This window comes from Macrotis lagotis, chromosome 4, assembly GCF_037893015.1.
Source record: "Macrotis lagotis isolate mMagLag1 chromosome 4, bilby.v1.9.chrom.fasta, whole genome shotgun sequence".
In the NCBI taxonomy this organism is placed as follows: domain Eukaryota; kingdom Metazoa; phylum Chordata; class Mammalia; order Peramelemorphia; family Peramelidae; genus Macrotis; species Macrotis lagotis.
The window spans coordinates 206,639,027-206,651,794 of record NC_133661.1 but is presented as its reverse complement, the minus strand read 5'-3'; the positions used below and the strand labels follow the sequence as shown (position 1 = coordinate 206,651,794).

General features: G+C 38.4%; 1 pseudogene; it reads right to left on the bottom strand.

Moving 5' to 3' along the window:
* Window positions 1-1,218, bottom strand: part of LOC141522157 (sodium/nucleoside cotransporter 2-like) — a 28,598-nt pseudogene extending 27,380 nt beyond the window's left edge.
* Window positions 1,219-12,768: the final 11,550 nt, after the last annotated feature.

The following is a 12,768-nucleotide window of genomic DNA, read 5'->3' as shown; positions in this document are numbered from 1 at the left end:
TTTAGAGATTGTTGATTGTGTGAGGAAAGTTTAGATTGAGCTTTATTGGAAGTAGCTCAAAGTTAAGATACCTTGACTGTAGAGAATGTGGTCCCAATTGATCTTATTTCTTACCTAAAGCATTTTGGGAGAAATATATGAATCTTTTTTTTTTAAATAGAAAAACCTTTCAATGATGATTTCCAGAGGTCATCTCTTTAAATCAGCCTCTAGGAGCAGCTAGGTGGTAGAGTAGATAGAGTACTGGTCCTGAATCAGGAGGACCTGAGTTCAAATTTGGCCTCAGACATTTAATAATTACCTAGCTGTATGATCTTGGCCAAGTCACTTAACCCCATTGCCTTGCAAAAAAAAAAATCCTTTAAAGCTTTGTTGCCATCTGATGGACATAATCTCCCCAACTCAGGCCAACAGAAACCAGAACTTTTTCTTATGTTTCTTCTCATATATTTCCCCTCTTATCAAATAGAAGAGACGAACTGTTTAAGAAATCTCATACCTCCAAAAAAGAAGAGGCCAGATCTCATTTTTCAGATGATTCCCTTGTGCTTTAGTCAATATAGTTCCCTCTGTATTCTGTTTTTCCTCCTATGATAACAGGTAAAATTACTGTTAGGCTTTCAAAGAAAAAGATGCTAGATTGGTATAGTGATTTGAAAGAGATTACAAGGAAAGATAAGGGTAGAATGCCATTATCCCACTTGGGGATGCTTTGTCTCCAGCTGGAACTTCCTCTTTCCTTCTTCTTTATTTTTACCTCTCATTTACTCATTTTTTGGACCCATATGGTTGTTTCTGAATTTCTTTTATATAATTTTAAGTGTAAGATAATGCCATTGTAACAGGACTAGAAAACTGGAAGGAAAGTGATATTTTTAACAGTATTTCAACTATTATACAAAGATACATGAGTAATAAAAGCAAAATTACCATAAGTTCCAAGTCTAGATTCTCCATACCATTTTTCCATGGAAATTTTTCTTTTTTAGGTTTTTTGCAAGGCAATAGGGTTAAGTGGCTTGATAAAGGCCACACAGCTAGGTAATTAAGTGTCTGAGGCCAAATTTGAACTCAGGTCCTCCTGACTGCTCTATCCACTGTGCTACCTAGCTGCCCCCATTTTCCATGGAAATTAAAGAAAAAGGCTTTCTTTCTCTCTTTTTTCTCTTCCATGGAAATTAGAGGAAAAGGCTCTCTTTCTCTCTTTTTCTCTTCCATCTCCTATAATATCTAGGTAAGAATGCAAAAAAATTTAATTCAAGATTCAGTGATAATCAAAATTGCTATAAGCAACAAACTGTATATTTTACAAGTCATTCTAAAACAGAAAGGTGCTTTTGTACAGAAACTACAATTTCAGATCATTCAACAAGTATTTCTCAAGTATTTTCTATGAACCAAACAGAATGCTAGGTGCAAGGTGTAAAGAAACAAAAACCTAAGTCTGTTGAGGAAAACAAAATATGCCATATGTTTTATGTATACAAACAGGGCAGCAATGTGGAGCAGTAAATAATAGAGCACTGGTCCTGGAGTCAGGAAGACAGGAGTTCAAATTGGATCTCAGAAACTATGACATTTACTAGCTATGAGAGGGCAAGTCACTTAATTGTGACTGCCTTGCATCCAGGGCCATCTCCAGTCACCCTGATTTCTATCTGGTCATTGAAAGCAGAGGGCTCAGGAGGAGAAAGTGAGGCTGGTGACTTAGCACAACATCCCCCACTCAAATGCAGTTTATGTGCCTGTCATGGCATCACCTCACTGATGTCATAGCTTTCATTGCGAATGGACAAACACCATACAAAAACACACACACACACACACATACACATATATATATATGCATATACACACACACACACAATACATACACACACAAAAAAGTAAATATAAGACAATTTGGGAAGTGGGGTCAGTAGGCAGCAGTGGTAGTCAAGGGGGAGGAGTAAAGTACCCATATCAAAGTTAGTCTTTGAAGTGACCTTTGAAGGAATATATTCTAAAATGTACTGAATGTATCTCAAATTCAATATATCAAAGATAAATTTCATTATTTTACTTCCGAATTCATTTGTCTTTAGGACTTTCTTCTTTCTGCTGAGGGTAGTCACCCAAGGTCACAAGTTTTGATCCACCTTCCATCATTTATCCTCACTCACCTCATATATCTCATCAGTTGTTAAGATACTGATTCTGCCCCACAACCTCTCTCCCATCTGTGACCTTCTTATGCCTATAGCAACCACACCAGTCTAGGTCTGTACATCAAGGCATATGTAAAACTACCTGTCTACTTCTGAATGACTGTGTACTCTAGCTCAGACTTGGGTGTTTTAGGAATGTCTTGGCCTCTGGCTGCACTAAAGGCTGCTTTGGAGGTGACAAAACAATCTGTTTATTGGTCACTGAGTAGGAAGAGCCCATGATTCATGGGATTTTTTGAAGCAAATGCCCTTCCATGGGTCAGTCATCTTTTCTGTTCTCTTGCCAGCTGCAGATCATATTAGGTCTATTAGAGCCTATCCTGAAGGGGAAAGAAGGTAGTCCCCTTTTCTCTTCCCCTGGCAAAAGTAGTGATTGCTCCTTCTAGGGAACTAAAGTAGCTACTTGATTAGGCAAGTTGTGCTGGATTTTTTGCTTGTCCCCTGTTGATTCTTTCCTAAATATAGATGACTGAAGAGCAATCCTGAGGTAGACATATTCAGATTGAAGGCAACCTTATGAATGGTCTGGAGTCCTCAGTCAGGGCTGGTTACACTTCAGGAGGAATCCCCAACAACTTCTTCAGGACTCATGAAGATGAGTACTAGCTAGAGGATAAATTTAACCCCTGGCTTGTCATAAGACAGACTCTGAGACTGACAGGGCAGAGACCAGGTGAGATATAAAGATGCCGATTCAGTATTAAATAATCCTGAAAACTACATCTTGTTCCAATGTTTAAGTGTCAACTTCCTAGGTGAGTATAATAGTGGTGATAGGTCATTATCCTGTTTTAAGTTTGTGAGTTTTTTTGTTAAGCATTTCTTTTATGTATAGGAAATACTTGTCTCATACCCAATTTACAATTGTGCCTTGAGTACCTTTCTTTTCCCTACTTGGGGAGAGCCTAGACCTAAGCCAAATCTAAGACATAAGTAATTTTTCCCTGGGGTACTTGGACAGAGGCATAATATGCCAGAGTGCAAGAAAAGGAGTCTGAAGCTTCTTCAATGGGGTCAGGATCCTGCCAGATCAAACTTGGTTGATCTACCCAGTGCATTTGTCCTGAGCAGAGGAAGCTCTCAGGAGAGAGGGAGAAGGTGCAAAAACTGGTCCCTTGGCTATGGCAGTGGGTTTCATGCTATTGCACTCTTATTACCTGTCCCTGATAAAAATGCCTTCCTAAGTAGTCTCCTTTGTCTTGTCTCCACGTGCTGCCACCCCCCCCCAATCCAACTTCCATACAGCTACCACAGTGATTTTTCTAAGAAACTGAAGTTGACCTCTTCTCTACTGCAGACTCCAGAAAAAAAAAAAAAGTTGCCAGTATCAAAGTCCTTGGCACTATCAAATAGCTCAATATCAGAAACAAATAAGGTTAGGTTACCCAAATGACACTAAAAATATTCATTCATTAATCTTATTTCTCTACTATAATTCTGTCAAACTGGAGCACCAGGAATTTACTCTCTACCTGCCACTGGAGGCTAAGGATCATCACCAGGGCTTTCCATTTACCTGCAGTTGAATCCTCCTATATATTTCCCCTCATATGAGACTCAAAACTCCTTGAGAGCAAAGATTATTCCATTTAAAAATTTTTTACACTTAGCATTTTTTTCATTCACTCATTCATTCATTCATTCATTCAAGAGAAGTAAGTTTTGGGGGTTGAAGGGTTAATACCCATTCTGATCCTGGGCAAGGCCATATGCTGGTTCTCCCGCCCAAGGTCCCCCATTACCTTTGCATGAACTTGGTTGTCTTTGCGTGAGACAGATACTCCCTCTAGGAACTAGCCATTCCTGGAGGTTGAACCTTGGGAGGGTTGGCTACCTGCCCAGAGGTTCAATGTTTAATTTCAGAACTTTGGCTGCAAGTCTGCCCAGGTCATGCATGCACATACTCTTCACATGTCCTGGTTAAGTGCCAAAACAGCTTATACAAACCTATTGGCAACGTGCCACCTTTGTCTGGGACCCCTTAAAAGTTCCTAAAATTGGCTAGCCCCTTGGAGTTTCATCCATGGAAAGGACACTTTGCCTGGGATATTTTCCCAATCACGACACTGAAAGGCTGTACTCCAGAACTCCCCAGCCACTGTTGATTCAGATGTTGGTGCTCCCCCAATTGGTGATGTTTTCTTTTAATATCTATCTTTATGTAGGCTTTGTTCTTCTTTTTATTATATTGGGACTTATTGGTTGCTTTTTCTGTAAAACTGATTTATTTATACATGTTTTATAATCACTCTATTAAATATATTTCTTTTGTTTTGTTTTGTTGGTGTGAACGTGTCATTTTGTAGGAGCAAACAGAAACCAAAACTCCTTAATCAAACATAATTGGTGTCATGAACAGGATTGCTCTACATAATGCCGTTTTTTAAGAAAAATGTAGAAAAAGAAAGAAAATATGTATATACAGAGTTGGAAAGATTTACAATATTCATCCCTTGCTAGAGAATGGGCATATGGCACGGAGTCATGTGAAGATAGGGGAAGCCATATGAAACAAGAAGTAACTGAATACTTGAAGCAAATAACTGTGGAAAAAGGCAAAGGAATGGCAGGAGTCTGTAGAAGGGGGGTGGGATCAGAGAGATAAGGCTGTGGAAGTGTCACAGTTTAAATTTGGGAAGAAAAAAGGGAAGATTGATAAAAAGAAAGTTCATACTATGGTGGGGGATGCAGATACATATGATTTGGCTTTGGTTGGAATGGCCCACTATAATACTTTAGACCACAGGGGCCCCCCAGATACAAAAATTTGATAATTACATTGTTTCTTAATGAAGTAGGCAAGCCTTTTGAACAAAATCTCCCAATTTGAGAACTCCGGCAACTGTGAGTATACTGATGGCAATAAATCTCATGATAGGAGTGATGAACATGTTGCTGGTCAGTCTCAAGATAAGTACAAAAATAGAATGTCCCGAAAAGATTTTATTGCCCTGCTACAAGCAGGGGTGGATGGGAGTAAGATTGATGGATTCCCTACTCCTGACTTGTTCAAGATGAATAAACAGAAGAAAGGATAAGAAAGTGGAAACAGGGAAATTAGGGCCACTCCATTGGCACCCTTGACCCATCTTTTTTTTTTAAGATTTTTTTTTTTTTTTTAGGTTTTTGCAAGGCAAATGGGGTTAAGTGGCTTTCCCAAGGCCACACAGCTAGGTAATTATTAAGTGTCTGAGGCTGTATTTGAACTCAGGTACTTCTGACTGCAGGGCTGGTGTTCTATCCACTGCGCCACCTAGCCACCCCTATATTTGATCCATCTTAAAGGAAAATCGTAGATAGGGACCAAATCCCAGTAAGAGAGATCAGACAGAGGAATTATCAGCTTCTCATAAGGTTAATTAATTATAAATTGGAAAAATAGACATGCAACTGTTACTAAAGTTTTTTTTTTTGATACTGGGGCAAGACCTCTTTGATGTATGGCAATCCTCTTTAGAAATGGAATGTCTGTTAAAATTACAGGCTTGGGAGGAAAAGAAATTTAGGTAAAACAAGTTAAAATAATGATGAAGATAAATTATTACTTAGTTGGGTTTTTTTTAGGTTTTTGCAAGGCAAATGGGGTTAAGTATCTTGCCCAAGGCCACACAGCTAGGTAATTATTAAGTGTCTGAGACGGATTTGAACCCAGGTACTCCTGACTCCAAGGCCGGTGCTTTATTCACTATGCCACCTAGCTGCCCCTGAAGATAAATTATTACCCAAAAAGGAGTACTCAGTGATGATTGTTCCCTTTTTCCTGGAGTACATTTTAGTGCATTTTAAGGGGGTGACTCTAAATTTGCCTGATGAGAAATTATTCTTGCTAAAGTAGAAGGACCATCACAATCTGTAAAATTTTATGTATACAATGGAATCAGGGACATATAGAAAAATCTTGCCCAAGAACTCATAAATAGAACTATGCCTATTTAGCTGTAAAAGTAAGGTTTTAAATGTCATTGGATTTGGTCAAGAATAGTATGTGTTAAAATAAAAGAAGAAAGGGGGCGAATAAAGTCTGAAATATGCTTAAATAGTATGTTAAGAGAAAATGAAAGTTATGCAGTCTGAATACTGGATTTAAGGACCTGTGAAGAGAGGTGCAAGGAGTGCAAGGAAAAATGAAGAGGCATAGAGAAGGTTGGCTTTTTTTTGGAAGTATATAAAATTTATGGAAGCTAAAGCATGTAGAATGAAGGTATGAGCAAGTTTGACTTTGTATAAATAAGATATTGGTTTTGGAAGTTTTGAAAATTGATTTAAAAACTGTAAAGTAGGAAAGAATATAGAGAGCTGTGAATCAACTAATAAGTTATGGAATTTCTTCTCAGATTGTGCAACCCACATCTGTATTAAATTGCGATGTGTTCTTAAAAGTGATTGGGGCAATTTTAAAAAAATTTACATTAGACTGCTACCTGTATGAGAGAACTATACTCCTTTTGAATAATTATTAGCTGCATATTGGGCATTAGTACAACTGAACAGCTCCCTTTAAATCATAAAGTTCTGTTAAGACCCCAAATATCTATTATGAGCTGGATAAATGGGGACTCCGGTCTCTCATAAAATAGGACATGCACAGAAGTCAGTATTATTAAATGGAAATGGACAGAAGCTAAACCAGGAACAGAGCTAAACCAGGATAATCTGGTGTCTCTCCCCTGCTTGAGAAGGTGTCTGAATTAACCTCAGTGCAGTCTCCACTGACCACTCCCCCCCAGAAGGGGTTTCACCAGTCAAATGGAATCAAGGATTTGATGCCTTGAGTCCTGAAAAAAAGAAACACATTTGGTTCATGGATGGCTCTGCTAAATATTTAGGACAAATTAGGCACTGGAAGGCTGTAGCAAATAATGTTTTAGAAAGAATAGGAAAGCAGTCAGTGGACAGAACTGATGGCTATATTTCAAGTATTGAAACAGGAGAAGGGGAGACAATGTCGTATTTTTTACAGATACCTAGGCAGTAGCAAATGGCCTAACCACTTAGATGTCCATGTGGCATGCAAAAAAAAAATTTGGGATTTTCATGGGAAACAAGTTTGAGGTCATGAAATGTGGAAAGATATATGTATTTGGGTCTAGTATACTAATGTCTCAGTCTTTCATGTAGATGCCCATGCCAGTGTGGACACTCCAGAATGTGAGTACAATGCATATGTAGATGGGTTGGCAAAGACTGGAATCATGCAATTCCTCCTAAAGAAATTAAGGAACCTGAAGATTTCTTGAATTTAACCAGATGGCTCCACATAACTGCAGGACATCTAGGACCCCAAGCCTCTCACAAGTGGGCCCTTGCTCAGGGCATACCAATCCCCCCCCCCCCCCCTTCACTGTTAAGAAAAATTACTGATCAATGTACCCAATGTCAATTATTTAAAGAAAGATCAATTCCCAACACTATTATTGGGGAAATAGGAAGGAGCACTCTGCCTGCCCAAATTTGGTAAATTGATTCTAATGGGCCTTTGCCTTTTAGTCAAGGGTGTCAATATGCCTGCACCTGCATGGACACCTATTGTGGAGTACTCATAGCCTGCCCCTATAGAAGAGCTACTCAAAAGAACATCTGTAAAAGATTAGATGTTATAACTTTATATTATGATTCTTTTATGCAAATACAGAGTGATAATGAGTCACATTTTAAAGGCAAAGATGATACTATTATAATTTGTTATTCAGGGAGTGACTCCTGTTGTGATTTCTTCTGCATGGATCAGTCTCATGGACTCCTGGAGCCCTCCAGAAATTCAATCACACCCGTGTCCATTTGTGGTGGAGGAACTCCACATCTTCCAGACAACAAAATAACTTTACCTGTCCTTCTAACCAACCATGCAACATTGTTAATTGGACTGCTGCATATGCAGCACATCTTCCTCTGTGTGAACTGTACTGATAATACCCCTATAGTGAATATTACTGTATGTTCTCAGGTAAATACCTCATGGTGCCTTAAGGCCATTCCATTTACTACTCCACAGACTAGATTTCCCCACATTGACACTGTCATATAAAACTGTTCTACATGGGTAATTACCCATGAAACTAGTTTGTCATTCAGTCTCACCAAGGACCAGGACAAATAACTTGTAATTTTACCAACACTATAAATTGATATCTATATGTGGAATGTTAAATTATTATGGTGGCAAAAGCCATTACAAAGTCTTCCTTCAATGATTAGAGTTCCTTGTAGCTGTGTTAATGTATCTCAAAGTTCCCAAAAATTTTTGTTGTATTATAATATCACTTTCCCCATGCTAAAGACTTGTATTAGCAAAAGGGAAAAATGTGCTTGGTATGATACCCTACTTGGTGGGGCTGGAACTGGTTTGGGCTTTCAGTAGATCTTGAGGCCCTGGCCAGCAGACTGTGCAGTGCTGGACAGGATGTCACTCAGGCTTTGACAATTAATGCTCAATGGTTGCCCACGACAGTCCTATTCCACCAACTAACCCTAGGATCTGAAAAGCAATTTTTAACCATTTTTAATGCTTCTACCTTAGCTAACTTGCATGTTGATGCCAATACCCCTGTCCTATTTAACTGAACTTGATGTTCCCTGGAAAACATGTATATGCTGTTGCAAAAGGAAAATGCTCAGTGATTACTACAATCAGGAAATGCCAAATTGTGGGAAAATGCTTTTAAGAACTATCTTCCTAGAGATCATTAGATTGTAACATCTGTAACCTCTCCTCATTGTACTTATACTTCCTATATAGGCACTATTACTCATTTTAAGGTCAATACTTCTATAATCATGTGTAATTTTCATGTTATTGCTTTTGTGCTATATGATTACTTTGCATTCATAGTCTAGATGATCATATTGTGTGTAATTCAGGAAGTGTGTAGAATGGTTACATGGCAGTTGGAGCCCTGTCTTTTGGACCATTCCTCTAATCTCTGTGATTTGACAATATACCTTCAGTCTAATTTCTCTATGTTATATGGAGTTCATGTCTCCACTGGTAGGGTGATGATTTTCTTTTACTTTTCCCCTGACCAAATAGATGAAGTAACTCTTAACTGGTACCCAAATCTTTACTTCTTCCAAATATATATTTGTCTTTAGAATCTCTTAATACAAATATTAAGTGATTCTGATTCTTCAAAGCAACTATTGGAGAAAAATGAAAGAGCTCTTAATGAAACCAAATCCAGACCACATAGTTGCTGGTAAATTACTTGAGGTCTCTCACCTTGAAACTATTGATACTAATCACCATTGATATGATTTCTTGTTTTCTTCTCCTATGACTACTAGATATTGTAATGCTATAGCTCTTCCTATATTTTTATTATTATTAATATTAGTTTTCTTGTTTATATGTAATTGCTACATGGATGTTAGGATAAGAATAATTTTTCATGTTTCTCCATTAGTGGGAACCACATATGCCCTTTCCAGTATCAAGGCCAAATGAAGGGTTAATGCCCATTCTGATCCTGGGCAAGGCCATATGCTGGCTCCCCCATCCAAGGTCCCCCATCACCTCTGCATGAACTTGGTTGTCTTTGGGTGAGACAGATACTCCCTCTGGGAACTAGCCACTCCTGGAGGTTGAATCTTGGGAGGGTTGGCTACCTGCCCAGAGGTTCAACGTTTAATTTCAGAACCTTGGCTGCGAGTCTGCCCAGGTCATGCATATACTCTTTTTTTTTTTAGGTTTTTGCTAGGCAATGGGGTTAAGTGGCTTGCCCAAGGCCACACAGCTAGGTAATTATGAAGTGTTTGAGGTCGGATTTGAACTCAGGTACTCCTGACTCCAGGGCTGGTGCTCTATCCACTGTGCCACCTAGCCACCCTATGCATGTATTCTTGACATGGTCACATGCATACTCTTCACATGTCCTGATTAAGTGCCAAAAAAGCTTATACAAACCTATTGGCAATGTGCCACCTTTGACTTGGACCACTTAAAAATCCCTAACATTGGCCATCCCTTCAGAGTTTTGCCCATGGAATGGATGCTTTGCCTGGGACATTTTCCCAGTTGTGACTCAGAAAGGCTGTGATTTGCAACTCCCTAGCCACTGTGGATTCAGATGCTGGTATTCTCCCATTTGGTGATGTTTTCTTTTAATATCTATCTTTATGTAGGCTTTGCTCTTCTTTTTATTATATTAGGACTTATTGGTTACTTTTGCTGTAAACCTGATTTATTTCTACCTGTTTTATAATCACTTTATTAAATATACTTTTTTTTGTTTTGTTGGTGTGAACGTGTCATTTTGTAAGAGCAAATAGAAATCCAAACTCCTTAATCAAACAGAGGGGAGAAAATAATGAAGTCAATTTGGGACATTTTGAAATTCACTTCAAAATATCCAAAAGATAATTGTTAATGCAGAACAAGAGTTCAGCAGAGAGAAAAGAACTCATTACCACCCACATTATTGCAACAATCTCCTAAAGGATCTTTGGGTCTCCACTGTCTCCCTCCTCCATACTGTCTTTTATAGTGTTGCCAGAGCAATTATTGCATATACACACATAATAATTACTACTCTGTATTTTAATATTGCTCTATTGACTACCATGCTAAGTTCTAACTCCTTACTTCCTATATAAACTCTCCAGAACCTGATGCCATTCTCCCTTTCAAATTTTATTCCATACTCCTTTTGTCCATGTACAATTTTCAACATGCAATTCTTTATAACAAAACATTACTTCTGATAGCATGCACTTTTCCTAACACAGTAACCATTAAATAACCTATAAAATGTAGTATATACTAAAATTTTTAACATGCAAAATGGAGGCAGATAGGTGGTACAGTGATTAGAATGCTGGGGCTATGTAGTTATGGAGACTCTTCTCCCTGAGTTCAGATACTTAGTAACTGTATGACCTTGGGCAAGTCACTCTTAACCCTATTTGCCTCAGTTCCCTCATCTGTAAAATAAGCAGGAAATGAAATGGCAAACCACTCCAGGATGTCTACCAAGAAAACCCAACATGAGCTCATATAGAGTCAAACGCAACTGAAAAACAACTGAAGAACAACATGGAGTATGCACATTGAAGAAAAAGTTATGGGAGATTTAATTCAATCAATGGAAGAAGATAACAAGCCTAGAGCCTAGATCTAGAAAAAAGAGTGACCTGAAGAAAGAAGGATTGAGTATTGATGTGAGAATAACAAGGAGATCATCTAACAGTTACTAAAGTAGACTTCAAAAAGGTGATTGGCAAATTAGACCAGGATAGTATTGTGAAGTTCCATGCTGGAGAGGGTACTGAAAGCTGGTTAAAGATAAAACTCTTAGATTTCCTATGAAAGGAAAGATGGGAATGAAATTATTACCTTTTTAAGTCTGGAGACCCAGGGAAAACCCTGTTATTTTCCTTATTGGTAAACTTAGAAAGTGGGAGTCAAGGAAAAGAGACATGCTACAAGTCAGAGATTATCTGGCAGTCAGGCAAGAGTGTTATGATCTGATCATTCTGCCCTGTTCTTAAGGTTTGGTCTGATTCCCATGCCCTACTCAGTTAAAATAATTCATTGCTATAGTAGTTTAAGATTTACAAATTACCACTCATAATTCTGTGAGGTGGTACTATTTGTATTATGCCCATTTTGCAAATATAGAAATTAACCTTTAAAGAATTGAACACTGAGGGGCGGCTAGGTGGCACAGTGGATAGAGCCCTGGCCTTGGAGTCAGGAGTACCTGAGTTCAAATCTGGCCTCAGACACTTAATAATTACCTAGCTGTGTGGCCTTGGGCAAGCCACTTAACTCCATTGCCTAGCAAAAACTAAAAAAAAAAAGAATTGAACACTGGCATTCACAACTTCTGACTCTGACAATGCACAGTGTGGCCTATCAAAAGTCACACTTATATAATACTCAAATGCTTTCCTCTCAGCTGTCCCATAAGGCAGGTGGTACAAATCCCAATAAACAAAACACAACAAATTCTTCATGTTCTAAGTGACCTGAGGCATTCATTTCTCCCTACTCTCCGGCTTTCTCTATTATTGTAACTCTTTTTTGCATAAATTCTTACATATGTGCCACATTATGACATGGAGGGGAAGGCTCCTGGTTCTTGGGGGCCATGCCAATAGTGTGTTAAGCTCTGATCTTTCAGAATTGAAAGATTTTGTGTGGTCAGAGAGTGGATTATTAGTCTTTCCTCTGAGCTAAATTTTAGAGTACATTCTGTGAAATGCCAGACAGAATGAAGCATAAACCAGAATTAAGGTGGACGACAAGTGGCTACAATCCCAGATATGCTGACAATACCACTCTGAAAGGAGAAAGTGAAGACTTAAGAAGCCTCTTGATGAGAGTGAAAGAGGAGAGTTGTAAAAGCTGACTTTGAAGCTTCACATCCAAAAAACTTAGATCTTAGTAACTAGTCACATCACTTAGGTACAAATGGAGAAGAAATGGAAGCAGAGTCAGATTTCACACTTTGGAGCTCAAAGATCATTGCAGATGGTGACTACAGCCATGAAATAAAAAAAGACTTTTGTTCCTTGGAAGGAAAGCTAGATAAATCTGGATGGCAAGCTAAAAAGCAGAAACATC